This window comes from Macrobrachium nipponense, chromosome 7 (assembly GCF_015104395.2).
Source record: "Macrobrachium nipponense isolate FS-2020 chromosome 7, ASM1510439v2, whole genome shotgun sequence".
Classification (NCBI taxonomy): Eukaryota; Metazoa; Arthropoda; class Malacostraca; order Decapoda; family Palaemonidae; genus Macrobrachium; species Macrobrachium nipponense.
In genome coordinates, this window is record NC_061109.1 from 24,379,357 (window position 1) to 24,404,947 (window position 25,591).

Sequence of the window (25,591 nt, forward strand, 5' to 3'; positions counted from 1 at the left end):
AAGTGTGGGGCCCCGACGTACGGAAACAAAAGAGTGAAAGGCGATGCGGGGGGGTGGGGGTTTGAACGAGATGCTGAGGTGAATCTCAAGGAACTGTATGAAGTAGCTAATGGTGAGGTAGTTTTCGGCACAGGGATTTCATCCACGAGTCAGCTGGCAAAGTATGAATAGGCCTTTTTTTTAATAGGCCTAGTTACGCGTTGTTGCCAAAGGCCAGTGCTCGGTCTCAGAGATGGAAACGGGATGGGCCATCTATCAGTTTCCTGAAGAGCAGCAGAACGAAGGGGAAATCAAACTCACGGGACAGATCCTGACAGGAAGGAACTCTTGGTTATTCTAAAACATAAATGGAAATGAATAAGACCCGAGTAGCCGGGTGCCTCTAGTCGTTCCAGGACAGTTTCAAGTCCAATCGGTCGCAAGATAAAACACAAAGCCGGAGATCTAAATGGCACTGGACTTGGCTCCCAGCACATGGAGGAGGAGGAGGATGGAGATTAAGAGGCAGAAAAAGGAAGAGGAAGCGAAGATGTTCAAAGGAAGAAAAAAGAGGCAAGGCAGTGCAAGGAATTTGTGGAAGACACTTGCTGCGAATTCTCTCTAGCCCTGGTTGGCGTCCGTCGCACAAAGCTACATTGGCATCGATTTCGTCTGGACGGAGATGTGCTCGTCTTGAATTCTCTCTCTCTCTCTCTCTCTCTCTCTCTCTCTCTCTCTCTCTCTGAGAATACTGTCAAGGTGCCACCTGCTTTCATTAATGCACAGAGATTTTATGAAGATTTTGCCAGTTGTTGCCAGGTATTTTAACGATTATATTCTTTTAGGTGTCATAACCAACCTAAGTATTTTAAAATAACGCAGAATGCAAGTAAATTCATACCTATATCTCTCTCTCACTATATATATCTGTATATATAATATATATATATATATATATATATATATATAATATATATATATCTATAAATATATATATATAATATATATATATATATATATATATTATATATATATATATATATATATATTAATGAGGAACACGTGGAACTTTTATATTCTCTTAGATGTAAAAACCAAGCTAAGTATTTTAAAATAAACCGAAATGCAATTATATATATAAATATATATGTATATATATATGTGTATATATATATATGTATGTATGTATGTATATATATATATATATATATATCTATATATATATATATATATATATAATATATATATATATATATATATATATATATATATATATATTAAGGCGGGTACACACGTGAGAGCCGACCTTGTATGCGTAACTGAGTTACGCATATACGGTTACAAGGTGTCAAAATGTAGAGGACGAACCCTAACCACGTTAAGCACGTAACTACATTTCAATCCACTGCGATCACCAGTCTGTCTCTGTCCGGGTTGTTTACCGACGATGGCCACCATGCAAGTAGCAGCTGCCGCGTACATTTATACACATTATTTAACGAAGATGAAGCGAAATAAAAGAAGATGGTGGCAATCAAGGTTATATACTAGAATGGGTAAAAAGAAAATAGTGGACGGGAATTACTCGCTGACTTGAGATTCCAAGAAGTCTGTTCTTCGTAATAGCTAATAAATTGAAGGACCTCTTCGTCACTTCAATCAGCCAATCAGCCATGGTAGACATATACGTACTGACTGACCAAAACAAGGGACTCTACTATGGACGGTCTTGTTCATAGTCGGTGTTACAAGTTCAGCAACCTCTGTTGTTACGCGTGTAATACAGGCCCCGTCCACACATGGCGTAACGTTCAAAGAGACCTCCCTTTGATGCGGGGCCCAAAAAACCGACAATTGGCGGGACGGAGGGCGAACCGAGCCTCGAACCTCGCGGGTTCGGGGTTCGGGTTCGAGGAACCGTCCACACTTGCGTTTTTGTTACAAGAATCGGTTACAATACAAGGTTCGGTTCGCACGTGTGTACCTAATATAAAGGTTTTATGTGCTCCTTAGTAATATATATACATATATAAGGTATATATATATATATCATATTTATATAATAATATATATATATATATAATAATATATATACAGAGAGAGAGAGAGAGAGAGACGAGAGAGAGATAGAGAGAAGAAAGAGAATAGTCTGACGAATGGTTATAACACATAGAGGGCGGGTTATCTCGTAAATGCTTCTTTTTCATTTCTTTTTATTATTCCAGCGAGTGTAAAACACTCACGACTGTTATACTTTCTCTCTCTCTCTCTCTCTCTCTCTCTCTCTCTCTCTCTCTAACAGCAGTTGCGACCCACAAGTAGGTAGTACATAATTCGCTGCCTATAGGTCAACAAAGCCAGTGTTGATTTCCGAAAACAACGTGTTCATGCCGTTCCTTCCCTTTCCCCAAGACCTAAAGAAGAGAACCTGTGAACTGAGACCGCTATTAATTAAGGTGGCGGGAGGGAGAGGGCGGGGGGGGGGAGGTGGTCATGGTTTGGCGGGGAGGCCTATAGCCTTCAGGCAAGACATGGGAGAAAACCATACCATGAACTGTCAAGGTGAATACATATAAGAAGACACGTTGGGATGGTTCTTCCATAGTTGCCAACAGAGTAACAAATCAGGTTGACTCACTAACATGTAGTACCTACGCAATGGGAGAGCTGGCCTATCGAGCCATTTATAGATGAAGAACCCTCGTCACAGATAACACTGACCTAATTCAATATATGCATTTACTTTTAGGCCTTATAAAGACTGGAACTTAGATAGTACCGCAACACAGAAATGTCTCTATGTGGGGTATCACGAGGCCAGATCTTTCTGAGAGTCTACGAGTTCCAATGAAAAGGTTTCCATTCAAGAGTTTTGTTAGATACAAGGTTAAAATGACAGGCCAACGACCACACAACCTTTAAAAATGGAAACTTGCTGTGCGTCAATATACCTTCTGAGATTGGTAAGTATTTTCCATCCGAATAATCTTGATCACCTTAACGACAAAACACGTTGACTTGTTTTGATTTTTAATGCGGGTAGGATTAATACTTTATGATTAAAACGCTACCTGGTTAAGGAGTACATAACAAATACCGAATACAATCACAATGTTTGTGATTATCCGAAAATCAAACAAGGCAGACTAGCCCATACCGTCCATAACTAACGCCTCAACCTAAACCCAATTTGTGTCCTCATGCAGCAAGAACATACGCAAGTACAACCGTCGACATGTTCATACATCTATGAAAACCAGACTGCAAATACAAGGGACACAAAAACCCACCTACTAGACGCAAGTCAGCCCAGAAGAGACAGCGGACCCTCTGAAGTCCGGTCGTCACCCGGGCTCGTCATTCGGGATCTACAGACGATAAAGATACGAGGTCTATAGACATTGAAACATGCTAAATCAATATTCTACTCAGGGCGAAGGACAGTGAGACAAGCAATCCCATACCCATGTTCTAGCCCGGGGCCTGAGGAAAAGAGAAGGAAAAAGGACGGGGCTTACAAACGGAGGAAAAGACTTGCGAGTTATAAGAGAGATCACCGTAAAGCAGGTAAATATCGACATAAATAACCCGAATTAATTTACGACCAACACGGGCCACGAAGATCATTTTACAAGCAAAGAGCACAAAATAAATCATTCGATTCGTGAAACACTGGCGTTGGTTCCGTAGTTCAGCCCGACTAGAGATATTCTACACAGCCAGCTTAATGACGTGTATTTATTTTGGTAAAAAAAAAAAAAAATTTTCTCATCTGTTATTCAGCAACGAGACCAACGGCTTTACGTGACTTCCGAACCACGTCGAGAGTGAATTTCTATCACCAGATATACACATCTTTAACACCTCAATGGAATGCCCGAGAATCGAACTTGCGGCCACCGAGGTGGCAGGTCAAGACCATACCAATCACGCCATTAAGGCGCTCTCAAAGATAAAAGCTACCAAACTCAGCACGTAGTACTTCCTTGTTAAGCGAATACTAACCATTATACAATATACATGCTAAAACACACATATAAATCTATATGTAAATACATTATATATATATTGATAATATATATATATAATATATATATATATATATATTATATATATATATATATACTATTTGTATGTACGTATGTATACATATATAATGTATATATATGCATGTATGTATATATGTTGGGGAGTGTCTGTGTAAATAGACAGACAGATAGATGGATATAGAGGAGAACTATGTTTCCGCTTGAGTGACTCTCTCCAGAACGTCTTGATCGATGGGGGACGGCAATGGGACGTAAAATGTAATTTACGAACATTTTCTCGTTTCTTTCCCTTAATTACGGGAGAAGAATGTGCTGTCCTGCTCTATATCAAACGTTATAACGTAAAAAGAAGAGAGAGAGAGAGAGAGAGAGAGAGAGAGAGAGAGAGAGAGAGAGAGAGAGAGAATTCTCATATCTTGAGATACTGTCTCGTTGATTGATGTTCATTATTCACTCCAATGTTTCGTAATAAATAATGCGTAATAACCTTAGTGCAATAGTCATAAATATTTAATGAAATGTTTCAATAAAAAAAAAAACTGTACATGACGTAACTTATTTATAGGTTTCATCGTTTGTACTTTTTTATATGAAAAGTAGAAAATATTTTCAAAACTCACTTTTTAGTCGGAAATTTCTAAACTACCTCGAAAGTCGTTGTAGAATGTGGAGAATGAGCAAACAGAACGACGAAAAAAAGGATATTTTATTAAATATAAACAAAATAACGTTCAATTTCTTTTGGTGACTGATACTGCAAGCAGACTAGACGCTTTAAAAACAGTCGGTGCGGAAACACTGCAAATTTTCGAGTAGATTTGTTCAGGTACAGATTCCAGTCCTCCCAAGCAATAGTGGGTAGTGATTTCTACAGTGTTCCTTCACCGACCTTTGCAATATCCAACCCAATAACCCCTGCTTTCCTCCAACATTTTTCGCTCGTTGTTCTTATGCCGAGCTGGCCTTGTGCCAGCCGGCAAGGAGTTCCAGCTCGGCCAAGCACCAATGCAACGTCCAGACTGGAAGGCCACAACGGGTTGCCGAGCGCTGTTGCCTCCTCCACCCCCCCCCCCCTCCCTCCACCCACTTGTTGTCTGTCATGCAGTGCGGTTCCGATGGCACTCCTTATCCCGAAATGTCTGGATATGATTTTGGAATGACATATAGAAGCGATAGGAACCCGGCTCATCGTCATTCACCATGGCGCGGTGATCATGATACAATGCACATTCTTGCTACAGGCCTTCGCTGTTTCGATGGCCTGAATATAGTATACCTCTCCGACCTACTCTCGTATTCGGAAACCATGAGGATCTTGGAAGATGGTTACCGCACCGGACGACGAAAGAGAAGAACCGAAATGATGAAAGGCAGGAATGTCTAGGTCGCTGCCTCTCACTGCTGATACGCAGAGATTTGACATCTACTACGCAATGACTCAAAGCTAGGTCGTTATGATCAGAAATGTGCTTGCTAATCAATGAGCATCTACCTAAACATATTACTAAACTATTAAACATCGTGCTATCCATTCATCCGTTTTGCTTCAGCAATGTCTCCTTCAACATATTTGAAGAAACAAGATAAGATCAAACCTTGTCTGCAGGCTGAAGAGCAAAAAAAAAAAAAAAAAAAAAAAAAAAAAAATAAAAAAAAAAAAATATATATATATATATAATATATATATATATATATATATATATATATATATATCTATATATATATATACATATACATATATACAAATATATATATATATATATATATATATATATATATATATATATATAAATATTTTAAATTAATTTTTTTCAGCAAGAGATCATTGGGTAAGTAAATACCGAATAAATAAAATAAAAACGACAAATCGTTAGCGCTTTCCCAAGAGCAAGCGCAGACCTCTGTAACGAGAAGTTTCTTGTTAGCGGTCGTATATTTATCACAATCGAAAACATTTATTTTGGCCAAAACCGATCTTTGACACGGTACTACACTTCCTGAAGACACTCGTTAGATTCTTACTCGAAAAAGGGAGGGATGCAAGAATACACCGAATATCATGTATACATGGAATGAACTGGACAATCCTGTTAAGAACCAAATACAAGGCCGAGCTAATAGACAACTCACTCACAGAGCGAATACCTCTACCAACGTGAAATCCTTTAGAACACAAAGAAAGGTTAGTTTTTGTCATCCAAACGAAACCTTACGTATAGAATCTAGGGGTCGCTTGTTACCAGATACGTAGGCGATTGTAATAACTGCTATGTCCTATTAATTTATCGAATTCTTCACACTTGTTGGGCACGCTTATCACTACAAAGCCTTAGCTCCAATGCAGGAATATGTAGTATATTCTAACGCTTGTAGCCAGATTTGAACCAGCAATTAGAGCATCTGATCTGGGTCATGTTACCGACCTGACCACGAGAAGGACAAAAGTCTTTTGCCGTTTTATACCTGTTGAAATCAGATACATTTATTAGAGTTAGGATACCACGTGGGCAATTGTTTTTGTGGCTTATTAGGCTGATATATATATATATATATATATATATATATATATATATATATATATATATATATATATATATATAGAATATGTCTACTGGTCAGTATTTTTACCAGATACGTGTGTAATTGTAATATTCATAATGAACTCTTCAAGGTTAAGAGGAGTAATAGAGCAAGTTTTCCTTTGCAGAAATAATTATTTAGTTTGTTCACCAAAATCAACTGTAAGGCGAGGATGACCTCAGTTCCTTAAGCCTGGAACATTTAAAAAAATGTCCCATCTCCCCAAAAGTGACATTCTAATTTCTCTGAAAATAAAATCTGATCACCTGTTGTCCATTAGAAGCATTTAACCTTGTAGGTGAGATTTCCGTGAAAATCAATTACAATTTATTTAAGGAATTCCGCTCACAACAAGACGCAAAAGCATTGGAAAGGAAGCCAATGAGCATCGAAAACAAGATCCCTGACGAGGAGAAAAGATTCTGCCTTTGTGGTCGACGACAATTCTTTGTGAAAAGACGCTCTGTCATATAAGGAAAGACTTTTCCACTCTATTCAAAATGAATTCAAGATTTGCAGAGATAAAGATATTCACAATGAGTGAGGAAATCGACAAGTTGAACGGACATCATGGTATTACAAATACATTATGTAACCGAAGGTCCAATTTTTTCACAAAAATTGCTATTTCAGCTTACCTTATAATTTCAATCAATGCAGATACTCCTGTACACTTTTATGGATTGTGAGCGTGTATGCCCATATATATGTATGTATGTAAAATATATGTTATATAATTCAGGTATATATACATATAAACACATACATGTACATACATACACACACAACAACAGGCTCCTGAGAGCTAAATAACATTTCTTTGTCACATCCATAATTCATTTCCTGAACAGTGGATGAAACCCCATTTTAAAAGACAGATACAACATTGGTTGCTTACAGTATCTACACTGAAGGCTCATCAGCAGCGCGCCATCCCCCTTACACAAAACATCACACTCACCTTTGAAGAAAAAAAAAAGTGACACAAGAAGTCTTTTTTTCCCTCCTGCAGTTACAGTTCTTTTTGCCGCCCTATCGCCTTCCATTCTCTCCACATTCAACAGCTTGGCCCCACAAGATGACTCCATTTCACTCTTCCACCTTTTGCAAACTCACAACACTCCACAATACCATTCTTCTCCTATTTTGTGACTCATTTCATCCCACACTACCATTCACTATCTGTGATATTTACCTCTGAAAACTAACACAAATAAACACTACCCTTTTTCACCATCCAAATTAGCAATATTTATTGCTATATTTTCATGTTTCCTTTCATCCTCATAGCCTTCTCTTCCTCACATTTACTCTCAAATTTCAGCTGTTGCTAACTCTTTTATATTATTTATCTAGTTTTAGCCTTCCTTAATTGCTTTCCTAATTGATACTATACCATCTGCAACAATCCATGACCTCCTCACTTCTTGCAAATGAAACTCACTTGTCTTCAATACATTCACAGCCAGCTTTTCATACATTCACCTCCAACCTAAACTTATCTCTATTTTGCTGGTCTATCTCCACAGTAATAATATTCTATTCTATCTAGCGAACCCTTTTCCTCGCCATATTTTCCTTCCCAAGAACAATACATTTCTGAATATCCTTTTCTGGGAACTATATTATTTCCTATAATCGAGTCCCTTCCCTTTGACAGGTTCAATAGAATCTCAATTCTCACTTACTCCAGAAATCCCTTACGAACCGAACGCGTCATCTCATTCTCTGCTATTCCATCTTTGCCCTTAAATCAACTTAAAAAAAATCACCATTTATAATCTCCAAACCTAATCACCAATCTTAATAACATTTCGTTCACTTTGATTCTTTTCATTGACTTGGTGATATACTACACTCATCTTTACAGTTTTTCCTCTTGCTCCACTCACTCTTATCCCCACACATTCCTAAAACTAAAACATCGTACTTTCTCACCCGTACCTTGAGCTTTCTTGACACTGAAAACGTTACCCTTCTCATAATTGTACGCTATTCAGCTGCCCCCTACACAATCACTCCTTGCCTTTATCATTCCTCCATACTACTATGCCCCTCACATTTGCCTCAGTGAGTGTCAAAACATCCTTAAACTGATTAACTATCAAGTATTTCTTTTCCTCTGCAACAAATCCAAGCAGACTAATGAAATTCTTTGTTTTCCGGATTCCACAGAAGCGGAAAACATGGTTGCCACTGATCTCTGGAAAAAGACCAGCTGCCATAAGATCCACACCCTTTACTAAGAGTTCCTCCGTTTTTAGGAACATTACATTTTATTTACCCGAAACGGTTAGCAGTTCTAGGACAGGAATGTCCAGGTAGTGAGTGCCACTGATTTTCACTGCTGTACTACCAGTCTGATGCATGTGGATAGACCTCATTGTCACGTGACTTGGCGACCATATTGGGAAATGCGTATGACCTAAAACCGACTCTTCCAGAATGCCTCAAAGAAATTAACATATTTTGCAAGGAGTATCTGCATGTAAAGTAAATGGCCGTTGTCACGTCATCTCTAAATAAAAATTAGGATTTGGAAGCCATGTTGACTGATAAATAAATGCTCCGATGGTCAGCATCACTGGTTTACCAGTCAGTAGCTAATTGTCTTTTCCTTGGAGGGTCTTTCCAAGAAAATTAATCATCGTGAGAAAACAAATTCGCCAATGTGGCACCTGTGTTACCCCTGGAACTTTCGACCGGAAGAAGGCCGGCGACATCAAAAAGCAGTGTCTTCGCTGACCTCAGCACCGATTCACATTCCAGGAGGTAGTTCGATTCAGGTGGGTCACTACTCCCAGGGTAGAAGCGGGCATGAAGCTAGCAGCCGTACCCCATGACCCACTGAGAATCAAACGGTTAACACCGTTGGAAGTCATCCCCTTTCAGGGAGGAGGCGTTTTATGGTGAGATCGTTTGCTTCAAGTAAACAACGAATGGGGAGCTGGAGCCAATTCCATCTCGGAACAGAGACCCAGCCTGCACTTCTTCCTGTTGAACTCGGATCAACCGACGGGCGAGAATGAACACCTACTTGCGTCTATGGGATGTCAGGATCTACGATATCCGTTTTCTCCTCATCATTATTCCGAGGAATCTATTAGGGTGATCAATAACGCTGTCGAACTTCGTGAAAGGCAACAGAAGGCCACCTACGCGAAGCCAAGGCTTATCAACTTGCCTTCACTTCGTGGCCAGGATCTCATTTGATCGCCTCTTGGTAATCACGTCGTTGTAAAAGACTCATATACACTAAAGCATATGTTTTTTTTATCTTTATCTTTTTGAGATAGGGTACCGGCCGGCAAACACTATTTGCATTTTCATAAGAAAAGTTCATTAATATACAGGTCGTTTACTGTGAATAGCACGGTAAGCGGTTATAGTTCACTGTGAATGTTTAAAAGACCAGCTGCTACGAAAATTCCTGAAAATCGAAATACTATTTTGCAGAAAATTGAACAGCTGCAACTGAAAATATGTATCAGAAAAAATACAAATATTTCGAGCTACTAGCAAATGCAGTAATAAGAAAAACAGTCATTGCATCTTCCATAAAAACCTCATGAACTGATTTATGACGGTTCATATAAATAATATCATATCATCATCAATGATTTATCAGGTTTTGCTCGCAGTGTTTTTCTTGTTGGTTGCAGATTCTGCTTCAAACCAAACTAAAAGATACTTTTCTCTCCCTTAATAGAAAGTATACGGAATTGGAAACATTAACTTATTACAAGATCCACATGGTGAAAAAGATATTCAAGGAGCCACTCAAGCTAAAAGAGTTCCCATCAATCTATATCAAACTCGAGAAGCACCCGACCGCTTACAAACCGTCTAATCCACGTGGCACATCCTTTACTTCAAGCACGAATCTCAATCTCGTCGCCCGATCGACTGACACGACGTTTATCTCCCTCCCTGACGGCACTGCTGGCGGGGAAGGCGTCAATCTGTCAACGACAACGGACTTGTCAAATCCTATGTGCGTCACATCGAGGCGCCCAGTCTGTTGCTCCCTTGGGCAAGAGACGGTTTCCTTGCTGTCGAAGACACGTATCGAACTAGGAACTCGTTTTATTTTAGTTGTCGGCTGAAAATACTACGTCCTAGAACGGGTCAATTGCATAAATGGATTGCTTTTATGAAGTTTGTCGGCATTGGAAACACTACGATTGTACACACACACACACACACATATAAAAGAGACAGAGAATATGTATGCATATGTGTATGTATATATGTATATATATGTGTATTTATATATTTGGCTGGATGTTGGTTGGGGATAATCGGTATAATTTGCATAGTATTTCGGTTAACCTGTCCAGTAAATTAAATACCTGGCATTTAGTTGACTGCGGTGGTAGTATCACAGGTAGAAAAGAAATGGAGCACGGGGCTGCTACCTCATCTTGAATACTTACGAAAAACAAAAAACTCTCTCGAGCCACTGCCCCCTCTATGAGGAAATATATATATATATATATATATATATATATATATATATATATATATATATATATATATATATATATATATAGCCTTCGGTAACCGAAGCCCGAGAGAAACTGAAAGACGAATTGATGTCCAAAGCTTGGTAGTTAATGGGAAAAATGCGATCGACAGCGTCTCTTGAACCAACATGAATGAAAACCTTTACTATACAGCTGACAGCAAAATTTTGGACGAACTCATAAAAAACTGCAGTAAAAACTATATCTATGTAATGCCAAATGATTTTACGTAGGAATGAAGATTATTATCATTAATATTATAAAATTAAGGCTTACCAGCCCACTGAGTCTAAAAAGTGTTAGGTTTAAACTGGGCATAGCAAGCTAAAATGGGGTTGGATAATGGTTTCGTCAATACTTAACTGCGCTATTGGCTTCCTCCTTTGGAAATTATGCTTGAAGGAGATGTTCACTTTTCGTGTTTGCATAGCCAATCACACGCACAAACATCATTGGTTGCGGGAGTAAGCATCATAATGTATGTGGTAGTAAAATGGTTTTTAAGCAGCGCTTTCGTGTACATTCCAGCATCGTTATGTGAACTTCCCATTAAAGAGAAGTCTGGCTGAACAAGGGAAATTTTGCAGTGTAGAAAATCGTTTCTAACAAACGTCGCAGAAGTCATCTACACCAGAAAACGGCAAATGCAAGGGATGATTTTGTTTCTCTCTCTCTCTCTCTCTCTCTCTCTCTCTCTCTCTCCTCTCTCTCTCTCTCTCTCTTTTGCTATGTTGGACAATTACAGCAGTCTGGAATTAAACGACAGCTGAAGGCAAATGTTGAATTGAACTGAATTGAATATAAAATTTAGGCCAAAGGCCAAGCACTGGGACTTATAAGGTCATTTAGCTCTGAAACGGAAATTGATAGTAAAAAGTTTGAAAGGTGCAACGGGAGGTAATCATCACAGTTGCGTTTTGAATTATCTCTTAGGAGAGGGTGGAAAGTAAGACGGAAGAAAGAAATATAAAAGGAGGTACAGTAAAAAGAGCGAAAGGTGTTGCAGCTAGGAGCCGAAGGCAAGTTGCAAAGAACCTACAGTGCACCGCATGAATTGCACTGACGGCACTTACTCCCCTACAGAGAGAAATATTGACGGTCTAGTCTAAGAGATGCTTCCTACTCGGTATTTGTTCAAGCATTTCTACCAATTCAATGATGGACCCTCACAAATAAACCTTGACTGGGATTCCATTACCTATGGATGAGTTTGCCAGTCCTTCCTTTGGTTAATTCATGTTTTGGAGCTTGGTAATAGTTATGCATGAATGGCTCTTTCAATAGTTGACACTGAGGGGGATGGAATTTCTCTCGTTTATATTTGATCAATATTAGGCTCGTGCTTTTTCCTGCGTTCTCTTCAATATCACGCGGATTATAAGATCATGCATGGTTCAGTAACTGCGTTCTAGTTTTCCATTTTCTTCTTCTTCCTCTTCTTCTTCTTCTTCTTCTTCTTCTTCTTCTGATTATTATTATTATTATCATCATCATCCGGGAATAAAGAAACATCCGGGAATAAAAAAACACACTGATATTCTGAGTATGTTACCCGGAGCTGAAGGGGCACTTGGTAAACAGGGAACAGATTCTTAGGATCAACATGAAGTGTACATTCATCACCATACTATGCACATTTATGTCAATATAGATTTCCATACTCCTAAACTTTGAGACATGTATGGCATTTTATTATTATTTTATTTATTTATTTATTTATTTATTATTTTTTTTTTTTGTGGGTTCGTTCTATCACAGTCATCGTTTTCGACTGGGTGGTTTTTATCAGGTGGGGTTCCGGGTTGCATCCTGCCTCCTTAGGAGTCCATCACTTTTATCACTATGTGTGCTGTTTCTAGGAGCATACTCTTCTGCATGAGTCATATGGCTACTTCGGCATCTAGTTTTTCCAGGTTCCTTTCCAGGGATCTTGGGATATTGCAGTGCTCCTATTATTGTTATTATTATTATTATTGTTATTATTATTATAATTATTATTAACAAAACAAGAACTGTGGATCGCTGAAAGAACTTGTTCTTGACTGAAAGAGAAAAGAAGGAACAAATAAAACTGAAAAAGTTGGACTGCCAGGTGGGAAGACACCATGAGGAACTCTTGAAAAGTAAAATGCAAAAAGAAAAACGCAGCAAGGGATAATGGATGTTGATTGAAAATGTATGACAGATAACACAAGTATTGGAAAGGATAGAACGGCGTAATTATAGAAATATCAAGTTTGCATAATGAAATTAGTAATGGTAAGTGAAAATAAATCCCAAGTGACGAATATGAATTTGGCGTCAAGGAAAATCTTAAAGTTCAGGCACTTTGTATATCAGAACATTGAAAGACTTTCAAAAGCCTCTGTCTTGCTCATGCTGTGATTTATTGTAAGACTTTTGTTCACCACCCAAGATTAATGGGAAGGAATAAAGGGTTGATTTCCCGTTGGGTCCTCTCCTTGAAAGGAACCTCCAAATGATTAGGTGTCAGGACAAAAACATCCAGAGAAGGACTCCCACTCTACTCGCAAGTTTTATACTTCACTCGCTTTTAAAAAGGAAGCTTTTATTTTGAATCTATGTCGTCGAAGAGGTGTTTATCTATCTAATTCCTTATTAAAAGTCTTAAGTCAGAATTTGGTCGACTATTTCCCCACTTTCTACCGTCAACCCTTTTCATTGTTGGATAAAATAAAAATAAGGAGAAATATCACAAAATACTTCTGAATAATTGTCATCATTGCGCGAACCTAGACACCCTATCTTTTTTTTTTTTTTTTATTTTTTTTTTTTTTTTATCCTCCTCGTAATGACAAAAGAACTGTACTCAAGTGAACCTCCATTACCAACATCTCGTTTAGAATCCATTCCTCAGCACAACGCCTCTCTTTCGCTCATTCTCGCTATTTCTGTCTTTCTCTGACACTATCATTTCTATTCTATTTCCGAGTAATCTCGTAACCTTTGCCATAAACATTAGGACAATGTCATGAGGAAAGAGGCTGGGAGCTAAACCTGCGGCTGTTACTACCCTCAGATACTGCTTAGAGCTACTCCGTCTGATTGCTAGGAAACATCTCTCTCTCTCTCTCTCTCTCTCTCTCTCTCTCTCTCTCTCTCTCTCTCTCTCCAGACCCTCATTATTTATGCGGGTTCTTTCCTCTACTGAGAAAGGGGAGTTCTTAATTCTCAGGATTCTTTCACCAAGTCTCTCGGGCCTGTGATTCATGTCAAAGGCTATAAATAAGGAGAGAGAGAGAGAGAGAGAGAGAGAGAGAGAGAGAGAGAGAGAGAGAGAGAGAGAGAAGAGCACTGTTTCTGCTCTTTAGAAGATCGTGGTTTAATGAGACCACAGCATCACATTTCACACATCTCGTAGAGTTCGCGTTAAAATTTGATTCTTAAATAAATGAGAAAGTGAAATTAGCACCAGGCACAGAAAGAGGTAGAGTGACGGAAGGGGGAGAGCCAAGTGGGAAGAGTCCCCAGAGAACGCGAGAAAAGTCAAGAGACAGATCTGATGAAGCTTGCTACTGCAAAGACTCTTTAGTGTTGTCCACAGCGTGCCATGCATGGTACATCTGCAGGCGGTACCTTGCTGTACGCAGTGTTTGCTTTAGAATCGGACAACCTTCACGTACGAAGCAGTAATCAAACTTCGTATGATTCATCATTATTATTTGACCGAAGCCTAATAATACGTCATGATCGTAATATCAAGAAAAAGACGAAATAAAAAATATACAGAATAATTACCAGGGCCATAAGGAAACTCTGCGCTCATGTGTTTATCTTTATGGTACCTTCTGTACATTAATCATGTATGTATATACGTATGTATGTATGTATGTATGTATTTTGTATGTAGTATGTATGCATATATATATTATATATATATATATATGTGTGTGTGTGTGTGTGTGTGTGTGTATATATATATATATATATATATATATATATATATATATATATATATATATACACACACACACACACACACACACACACACACACACATATATATATATATATATATATATATATATATATATATATATATAATATATATATACACATTAAGTTACAAATGTCCTTTAATATTTAATTCGCTCTACTTCGGGATTAATATATTTTCATATTTGTTAACCGAAGTGGAATTTTTTTAGTTGATACGAAATTCGTCGGCTCATGGACTCCAACCACAGAAACCAAGAAATCAGGAGGCAGAGTGATCCTGTGGGTTAAAGCGTGTCACTGTACGTCCTGAATTCTTGGTTTCTGTGGTTCGAGTCCATGAGCCGACGAAATTCTTATCAACTAAAAATTTTTCCTTCGGTTAACATATATAAAAAATATATTACGTTAAGTGTATCTTAGTTTAACCAGACCACTGAGCTGATTAACCGCTCTCCTAGGGGGGCTGGCCCGAAGGATTAGATATTTTTAAGTGGATATGAACCAACTGGTTACCTAGCAACGGGACCTGCAGCTTATTGTGGGATCCGAACCACATTATATCGAGAAATAAATTTCTATCACCAGAAATACATTCCTCTGGTTCCATGTTGGCAGAGCGGAGAATCGGACTTGCGACTACCGAATTGGTAGGCGAGCACGCAACCCACTCGTCCAACGAGGAACTTAAAATATTTTAATTCCGAGGTAAAGCGAATTAGAAATTGAAGGACATTTGCAGTTTAATGCTTGTATATGAATCACAGTGATGTGATAAAATTGATTTTATATACACACATATATAGAAATATATACATATATATATATATATATATATATATATATATATAATATATATATATATATTATATATGTAGACAATATAATTACTTCAGTGATTGACTTCCAAAAGGTCTTTGTTGGTCAGCGAAGTATTCATGACAAGTTGAACACAAACTGCGATGATCAATTTCTTTGGCATTACTGTCACTTAGCAAGTCTCGTGGTTTTAACATTTTGAAAACTTTTTTGTTGTTGCTGTGTTCACTGACACTTATTTTCTTCTTCTCCACAACTCATTATGAACGTAATTACTTTCTTCATCGCATTTGTTTATTTTAACTGATCTATTAATTTATATTAATTGTATATAAATCTGTAATGATAGCTATAAGAAATAATAGTAGATAGGGTAGCGTAAAAACAGAGAGATAGAATATTCAAAGTACAGTGAAAATAATGTTAAAGAGAAAGAGAAAGAGAAGGAGAGAGAATAATCAGAGTATGTACAGCAAAAATACAAAACTTATAAATCTGTTGTTGGACTCTGGCAATATTTCTGCTTCTGTACTCAACGACGGCTGCCAGTCCTCTCTGGCTTCTTCTGTCAATCTCAACTTGAGCCACCCTCGGTTCAAATTCGGCACCACCTCCTTAGGCGGTGTAGATCTTGGTTCTCCGCCCAACTGGATTCTTGATTCGTGGAGTGGTGTTTCTTTATCTTTTCCCCATCCCCTTTTAGGTGGAGTTAACATGTTAATTCCTCGTTGTCACTTGTCCTAATGTCACCACCAAACTGAAATTTAAGAATATCAAGTCTTTTGCAACATCATGTAAGTTAATTATACCAAATCAATTATAATATGAACCACACCTTTTCGCTGAATACCATTTCCATAAACATGTGCCATATAAGAATTACACATTTGTAATAGATGAGTTTAAATTGTCTCAACTAGAATTAAAGGAACTTGAGAACTTGAATTAGGTTGATGACTATTACTTGTATACGAAGCAGATACCACCATTTCTTTCATTTGTAAATCTGCTGGTAATAGTAGTCACTATTGTGTTGTTTGTCATCATAGTGAGGCGTTTGATTATCAAAAGATACAAGGGATACTTACAGAAATGAAAAAAAAATATCCATAATTTACATTTAATATCCACATCATTTCTAAAAAAATTTTTTTTCAGATATTGTATTCTTAGCATTCATTTATTATTCTTATAATTTAATGCATTTTTTATTTGATATACTTATGTATTTGTAATGTTTAACATTTGCTATGATTTTTTTTACAATCTTATTACACTTATCCTTCCTTTATGTGTACTTTGTTGTACTCTTTAATAATTTTTGTAGTATATCCATTTTTTCATATATATATATATATATATATATATATATATATATATATATATATATATATATATACACGTATATTAAACATTGAAGACAATGTTTGGTAGGTGACCGAGTGATGTAATGATAGCTATAAGAAATAATAGTAGATAGGGTATCGTAAAAAACAGAGAGAGAGAGAATATTCAAAGTACAGTGAAAATAATGAGAAAGAGGATGAGAGAGAGAGAGGGAATTGAGTTTGGTGTGTGAGCCAGAATTTGATCAACAAAACCTTAGTCACAGGAAGTCGAACCATAACACCATCGCAATTAAAATCTTAAGACCGTCATAAAATCTTTGACCTGTGACCTCGCACTAAACTTAGTTTCTAGCAGGAATGCAGCTCCGCCTCCCGGAGGAGGTACTAACATGTTAAATTATGACTCCGCCTGGAAAAGGAGGAATTACATGTTAACCCCACCTAAAAGGGGATGGGGAAAAGATAAGGAAACCACTCCACGAATCAAGAATCCAGTTGGGCGGAGAACCCAGATCTACATCGCCTAAGGAGGTGGTGCCGAATCCGAACCGAGGGTGGCTCAAGTTGAGATTGACAGAAGAAGCCAGAGAGGACTGGCAGCCGTCGTTGAGTACAGAAGCAGAAATATTGCCAGAGTCCAACAATAGATTTATAAGTTTTATATTTTTACTTGTAACTCTAATTCTTTGCACAGTAAAGAAAGAAACTCTGCCGTTCGTCTCATTCAAGCTTCTCCTGAGAGACTAAGACTAAAACTACAAAGATGAGTAATCCAGAACTAACCTTAAGAACAAGCAAAGTAAAACCCCAGACTGCAGTACGCATTATCAAGAAGAAGCAGGTAAGTGATCATATAACTCTAACACTCTACCTTACAAAAACGCACCACAAAAAAAAATTTGGTGCACCACTACAAACCTACTTCTCTATGACACGTCTCTATTGTATATAGACAATCTATTTTTTAAAGCTTCTTAAGCGTGTTAACTGCATTTTTGCTTGTTTAATGCCTATTATTATTATTATTTTTTTTTTTTTATTTTTTTTTTTTTTTGGGGGAATACGAAACGTATAGAGGAGCCTTTTTCACCGATGACAATTAAAATAAATATGCTATATCTTATCAAAGATCATTTTTCCGTACTGTTTAACATGCACAATATTTTTTACCTTTTCATTCTAATAAACAAATCATAAATATCCTCTGCTAAAACTCCTGTATCTCTCACTCAATACGAAACACCTTTTTCAGAAGTTTTTAGGCTCTTCCATAGACCTTTCCTAGCCCCCAACAAGAACAACAACAACAAAGTAGTTTATATGCTTACTCCCCGAGTAAGGGAAAATGTGCCTTGGTCAACATAAGAAAAAAGGCAGAGTAAAACGGACTAAAGGGATACAACTAGCAGGGGGGAACAGCATCAAAGACAGAGATGAGACAGGATACAAATACCTATGAATAATAGAAGTAGAGGACATAAAATACCAAGAGATGAAAGACACAATCAGAAAAGAATATATGTATTCAGGCTTAAGGCGATACTCAAGTCAAAACTCGACGCCGGAAATATGATGAAAGCCATAAAAACATGGGCAGTACCAGTAATCAGATACAGCACAGTAGTGGAGTGGACGAAAGCGGAATTCTGCAACATAGACCAGAAAAGTAAGAAACACATGACAATACACAAAGCACTGCACCCAAGAACAAATACAGACAGACTGCATACAACACGAAACAAAGGAGGGCTGCGTCAACATCGAAAGCAATATCTGAAAACCAGTGAAGACGAGTGGTTATTGAGTGCATGGGAAGAAGGACTGATAAAAGTAGTCGAAGACCCATAAAAACAGAGAGACAAGAGAATTAGAAACAGAATGGAGGGAGGGCACACCAAACAAATGCACCGACAGTATATGAGACAGACTAAAGAACTGGCCAGCGATGAAACATTGCAATGGCTACAGAGGGGAGAATTCAAGAAGGAAACGGAAGGAATGCTAAAAGCAGCACAAGATCAGGCACTAAGAATCAGATATGCCCAAAGAACAATAGATGGAAATAATATCTCACCCATATGGCAGGAAGTGCAATATGAAAAACGAGACCATAAACCACATAGCAAGCGAATGTTCGGCTCTTGCACAGAACCACTACAAAAAGAGGCATGATTCAGTAGCAAAAGCCCTCCACTGGAGTCTGTGCAAGATGAAGCAGCTAGATTGCTGTAATGAGTGGTACGAACACCAACATGAGGGAGTGATGGAAAACGATCAGGCAAAGAACCTCTGGGACTATGGTATCACAACATGTAGGGTGATATGTGCCAATAGACCAGACGTGAAGTTGATTGACAAAATCAAGAAGAAATTATCACTCGGTGATGTCGCAATACCATGGGACACAAGAGTAGAGGAGAAAGAAAGAGGAAAAAAGTACCAAGACCTGAAATAGAAATGAGAAGGATATGGGATATGCCAGTGGAAAATGTACCCATAATCACAGGAACACTATGCATGATCCCAATATCCCTGAAAAGGAACCTCAGAAACTAGATGCAGAAGTAGCTCCAGGACTTATGCAGAAGAGTGCGCCCATAGTGAGAAAAGTGTTGAGCTCCTAAGGAGGCAGGATGCAACCTGAAACCCCACACTATAAAAAACCCAAGTCGAATAGGATGACCGATAAAAAAACTTACTGTAAATATTTATCTAGTGTAGTTAGAAACATCAGTATATTGCATTTATAAAAGTGTGAACATTCGTAAAGATTTTAACTCCTATTAAACACATGTCACAGTAGTCGAATGTAGATATGGATCCCTTGTGGTCCTGCATTGCATCTTTATTTCATGAGACAATGCACAGAGAGAGAGAGAGAGAGGAGAGAGAGAGAGAGAGAGAGAGAGAGAGAGAGAGGATGGATACAGTCTTGGAATATGAGATAACTTATTACAAAATCTGCCTGCATAAACGCCATCAGTCTTAGACAGCATAAATAATAATGTCTTGTAGGTAATTCGGCAGACAGAGGGAGAGTTAAGAGTAGAATGGAGAACAGAAAAACGGAATTACCCACCACAAACGAAGGGAAACTAAAAAGAGAGAAAAAAAAAAAAACTACACTTTTCACTGCTTGACAGCTACGTCCAGCTACGTCATTCAGTGTGGCAGTAAGGTCCCAGAATGCATGCATGCAAGAGGAAAGCGTTTTTTCAAGAACAATGATGGATTGACAGGTCGATAAATCGGCGTCGCAAAGACTCTGCTCACCGACGTCGAACCAAGACTATATTAAAATATCCTATAGTTACTGTGCGATGGTTTATTCGAACTCTTTCGAAGCCAAACGGGATGTTCATATCGGCAATTGCCGTTTGACAGCGACGCGTGTCCTCCCCGTTTAATTATCATCACCGATAAGTTACGGTTCCTTCTATCTCTTCCTTGTTTGATTGTGAAGAAACTTCTTCCCTAAAACAAATAATCCGTCAACTTTTGTATTCAAGAGCGAAGGACTATAGGGGGAACTTTTGCTCTTTGTGGGTGATGTTAATAACATCGAAGACTAGCCTACAGGTCACCTAACTGCCTGACCGAAAAAGATGAAATACCTTATATATATATATATAATATATATATATATATATATATATATATATATATATATATATATTGTATATTTGATATAAATATGTATATATATATTATATATATGAATATATTCTATATTTATATATATATATATCTATATATATATATATATATATATATATATATATATATATATATATATATGTAGGCACAGGATAGCCAGAAACGTGGTTGGGTGGAACATTGCAGACATTATTATTTCTTATTTTATCTACAGGATGACAAATAAATAAGTGACCCTGATGATGGGAAAAGTATTACATTCCCGAAAGCTCGGCTGTGCCCCTGTTTATACTATATTTCTGTATATAAGTATACCGTATTATATATATATATATGCATATAATTAGTATATATATATATATATATATATAAGATTATAATATATATATATATATTATATTATTATATATAGGGATATTATATATATATTATATATATTATATATCTCGAGCTACAATGTCCTTTAATTTATAATTCGCTCTACCTCGGAATTATATATTTTCATATATGCTTAACCGAAGGGGAATTTTTTTTCTCGATAATGGACTTACCTGGACCCAGGCGCGAACCCATGAGCCTTTTCAAATCCAGAAACGTCAGTGGTGTGGTAGGTAAAAGCTTCACTGACGTTCCTGGATTTGAAAGGCTCCATGGGTTCGCGCCCGAGTCAGGCAAGTCCATTATCGAGAAAAAATTCCCCTTCGGTTAAGCATATATGAAAATATATTAATTCCGAGGTAGAGCGAATTAGATATTAAAGGACATTGTAGCTCGATATATGTATATGAATCACGGAAATGTGATATGATACATATATATATATATATATATAATATATATATATATATATATATATATATTATATATATATATATATATATAAATATACATACGTAAATTCTCGCAGTTGTGAGCAACCCATTCTCAGGTGTAAAAGTTAATCTCAGCTCTACATTTGCGCCAAAAATCAGAGAAAACAAGTTGGTCAGCCTCAGGACCCACTAAGTGGATCCTGATCTGCCAAAAGACAGAATTCTCGTCCGTCAAAAATATCACGGCATAAATATTTGGATGAATAAGGGTAAGTTAACTTTTTTTTTTTGGTTGGGGGTTGGGAATGCGTGGGAATGGAGGGAGGTTACCTCATGTTTGGATATGAGGTATCGTTTCCTTAGAAGTGTTTTTTTCTATTCTGAGTATGTGGAGCGCTGCCAAGTTTCGCAAAATGTAGTGTGCTTGTAACCGAATACTGATGCAAGTGCCTGTAACCTGTCCACTGATCAATAATCAAGACCGATCAAAGCAAGAGAATGCATGTGATTTGTATACGAGAGAGAGAGAGAAGAGAGAGAGAGAGCGAAGGGGGGTGGGGTGGGGGGAACAAATGCCAAAGTGAATCGAACTAATCGTACTTATCTTTGCTTCAGAGAAAGATGATATCAATTTCAGACATGGCGGCCCAAACCTACGTTCACGGCCACTGGTCCAAGCAGCCGAAAAATAAATCAGTTTCGAATCTGAGTGATGTGTTTATGTGCTCTGGCGTTACAAAGACTGGGGTCATCAGCGCCTCGGTTTGATCGTCAAGTATTTTGGGATATAGCCATCTCGTAAACCTCTGCTGAGGAAAATACCTCACATAAAGCAATAAATAACAAAGTCAGGTTCTGACATCATGTGATATTCATGTTTGCGTTGTCCTGCCTTCAGATATCGTTGATTTTTTTTGTTACTTTGTTATGCGGGCAACTTTCAGGAAAATGCAAGATGAATAGTACGCTTCCTTACCTAACCTGGGTGCCCCACGCACCTGGGTTAAATTCATCTTGATTCGCTAATCATGACAACGCAAAATTGTTTGTAAAACCGTTTAGAAAGAGCAAGAGAAAATGAGGCTATGGAGAGGTGGGTTTTCCCTATGCCTTAAAATGGTTCCTAAAACCTTAATACATCTCGAAGATCAGAGAATTCCATTAATAATAGGTTCTTGTCTTTCAGAGAATGAAAATACTCGAATGCATGAAACGAAAATTTGCTAATGTGCCTTCCTCTATTCCGGATACGTCAAAATTGAGTTGTTCACATGCGGAACAAACCTTCGGTCTTAACAATAGAATGTTTTCAAAGAGCAGCTGGTAAAATATCCTATTGTTAAGACCTCAGGTTTGTTAGTTATGAAAAATACAAATTGTTTTAAAAATTTGTCATATTGTCTGTTATGAATCTTGATGTTATCATGAGGGTTGTTAAAACACTTCTTCTCTCTCTCTCTCTCTCTCTCTCTCTCTCTCTCTCTCTCTCTCTCTCTCTTCTCAAAGATTTCGTTGTTTGCGGGATCTTTAATATGGAGCGATGGCCGAGTTCCCCACGCATCATTCATCCATGTTCTTGGATGCCTTCGGTAAGTCAACTTCATCATGCACCACGACACACGGAGATAAGCATTTGTGACAACATTTTCTAGGTTTTATTTCGCCAAGAATTCATTCTCCTTTATTTTCATCACCATCATCATCATCATCTGGGGATATTTCTGGACGGCCTTCTGTCAGCCCCCCACATTCGGTCAGCCAGAGACGTCCACGCTTGCCATGCGTCAGTTTTCTAGAATGAGTAGCTCCTCAGTGCCACGAGTGTTCCTCGTGGATGGGTCTTTCATTTCTTCTAGAAATGTATCGCTGTTATTACATTCTGTCTACCCTTTGCTGGCTCCATTATTCCCGAAGGCTGGCTGACCTATATTGGGGATTAAACTCAAGTGTGCTTTCCATACTCACTTGACGTTTATGACTTCGAAGCTCCCATCCTTTATTGACACTTCTGTAATGTTACGGCTGATTTTCCTTACATGCCGACGGACATGCGTGCTTCGGCCTCAGTTCGTTGTTAATGGTGTACCAGTGAAAGAACTCCTTCCTCCTTCAGTCTTCTGCTATATATAGTTCGGTACGATACCGTGCAAAGCTGCACCATTGTTCAACTGATACGGAGCAGGATTATTCTGAAGCGTTCTTAAGTTTCTGAAAAGATTTAGTCTTCTTAGTCTTCCTGTAGTTTCAATTAATGATCAGCAGCTAATGACCATGAACACATACTTATCACCATTATTAATTGGTAGTTATCTTTTTCATCTTGTCATTCGAAGAAACTGACTATGAGCTTGCTTGCACGAACTCGTGTGTGTGCGAGTGTGTATGTGTGTGTAGTAAAGCATAATAGAATATTTGGCGAAGCGTGAAAGAATGCTTTATCCAGAGTTCTTCAAAGTACCTGGTACCATACGGTTATCTGAAGATAAAAAAAAACTCCCAAATAATAGTGACACTGCAAACTAAACGGATTGCAATACATGTAACCTTCAGAGAATTCTGATAAATAGCTCATTTTCCTCAATTCTCATGTACTCTCATGACTCAAAATAACCCACTGATTACGTACAATAAAATTCTTTTGAATAAATCAAGGTTGTAAAAGATCTATTTCTTCAGTGAAGACAAGTAAAATATTCTCTCTCTCTCTCTCTCTCTCTCTCCTCTCTCTCTCTCTCTCACTTGTTTGTCTAGATCTGAAGCAGGTTCAGAGACGACGCGACAACAAACACGACCGATTTGCCCGAATGCAACGACTCAGAGGCAGGGTGGAATTAACGAGGTGACAGCGTGGGCCAAGGCACAATTCTTTCCACATTTGGGGAAAACGAAACTTGAAGGACTTTAACACTCCGTAAAAAGAAATGCTTTGTGTGTAGCAGAATGATGACAGTACCCCGTAGGAAGAGGGAGGGGGGAGAGCGGCACCAAAGGGGTACCTGCTCCCTTCTGGTGTCTCTGGAAGTCAGTTGGGATGGGGACATTTTTCGTGACCCAGGAAAACTCAGGTGTCCATTCACAGTTCAAAGGACCAGTGTATGGTTTGACTAGAGAAACCTACGGACCTACCAGACGTGAGCGAAGTGTGTATGTATGTGTATATAACATATGTATACATACATATATATATATATATATATATAATATATATATATATATATATATATATATATGTGTGTGTGTGTGTGTGCGTGTGTGTGTGTTGTGTGTACATACATACGCTTAAAAATGCCACAGGAAAATGATAGGCAGAAATCCACGTGCTTTTTGTCAAGTCAATGTCTTAGTAAAGACGAAAGCGCTTGAAATTCTGCCTATCATTTTCCTGTGGTTCGCTTATCCTATATATATATATATATACTATATATATATATATATATATATATATATATATATATAGTATATATATAATATATATATATATATATATATATATATATATATATATATATATATATCGTTGGTAGCCTGATTATTTGCCGAAAGACAGGTGATCGAAATATATTTGGTCGAAATACAAACAGGTCAAGCGACCATTTGATGGAAAGGACAATTAGTCGAAGAGGCTAATTCTTTCAACCGGCTCGTTACCTTTATGTATTACCACGATATGGATGTAATAAGCAGTTTCGCAGTTTAGCATGCTTTAGTTTGAAAAATTGAAAGTTTTACATTCAAGCCATATCCTTTCAGTAAAATGGAGTTCATGAAGACAAGAAGAGGTGCTAGAAAACCCCTGTACGAAGGATTTGCAAACCTGGTTGCTAAAACGTGTGGCGGGAAGGTTTATTGGAGACGATTAATAA

General features: G+C 37.8%; 1 protein-coding gene and 1 long non-coding RNA gene across 2 annotated transcripts in view; one reads left to right on the forward strand and one right to left on the reverse strand.

Moving 5' to 3' along the window:
* The window catches only part of LOC135217334 (diuretic hormone receptor-like), a 207,211-nt gene that overhangs the window by 69,105 nt on the left and 112,515 nt on the right, over nt 1-25,591 (forward strand). The gene's annotated exons all lie outside the window — the stretch shown is intronic.
* LOC135217335 (uncharacterized) overlaps nt 16,001-25,591 on the reverse strand; it is a 112,904-nt gene continuing 103,313 nt past the window's right edge. The window contains exon 3 of the long non-coding RNA XR_010315104.1: nt 16,001-16,667. This is a non-coding gene — a long non-coding RNA (uncharacterized LOC135217335). The remainder of the gene's footprint in view (nt 16,668-25,591) is intronic.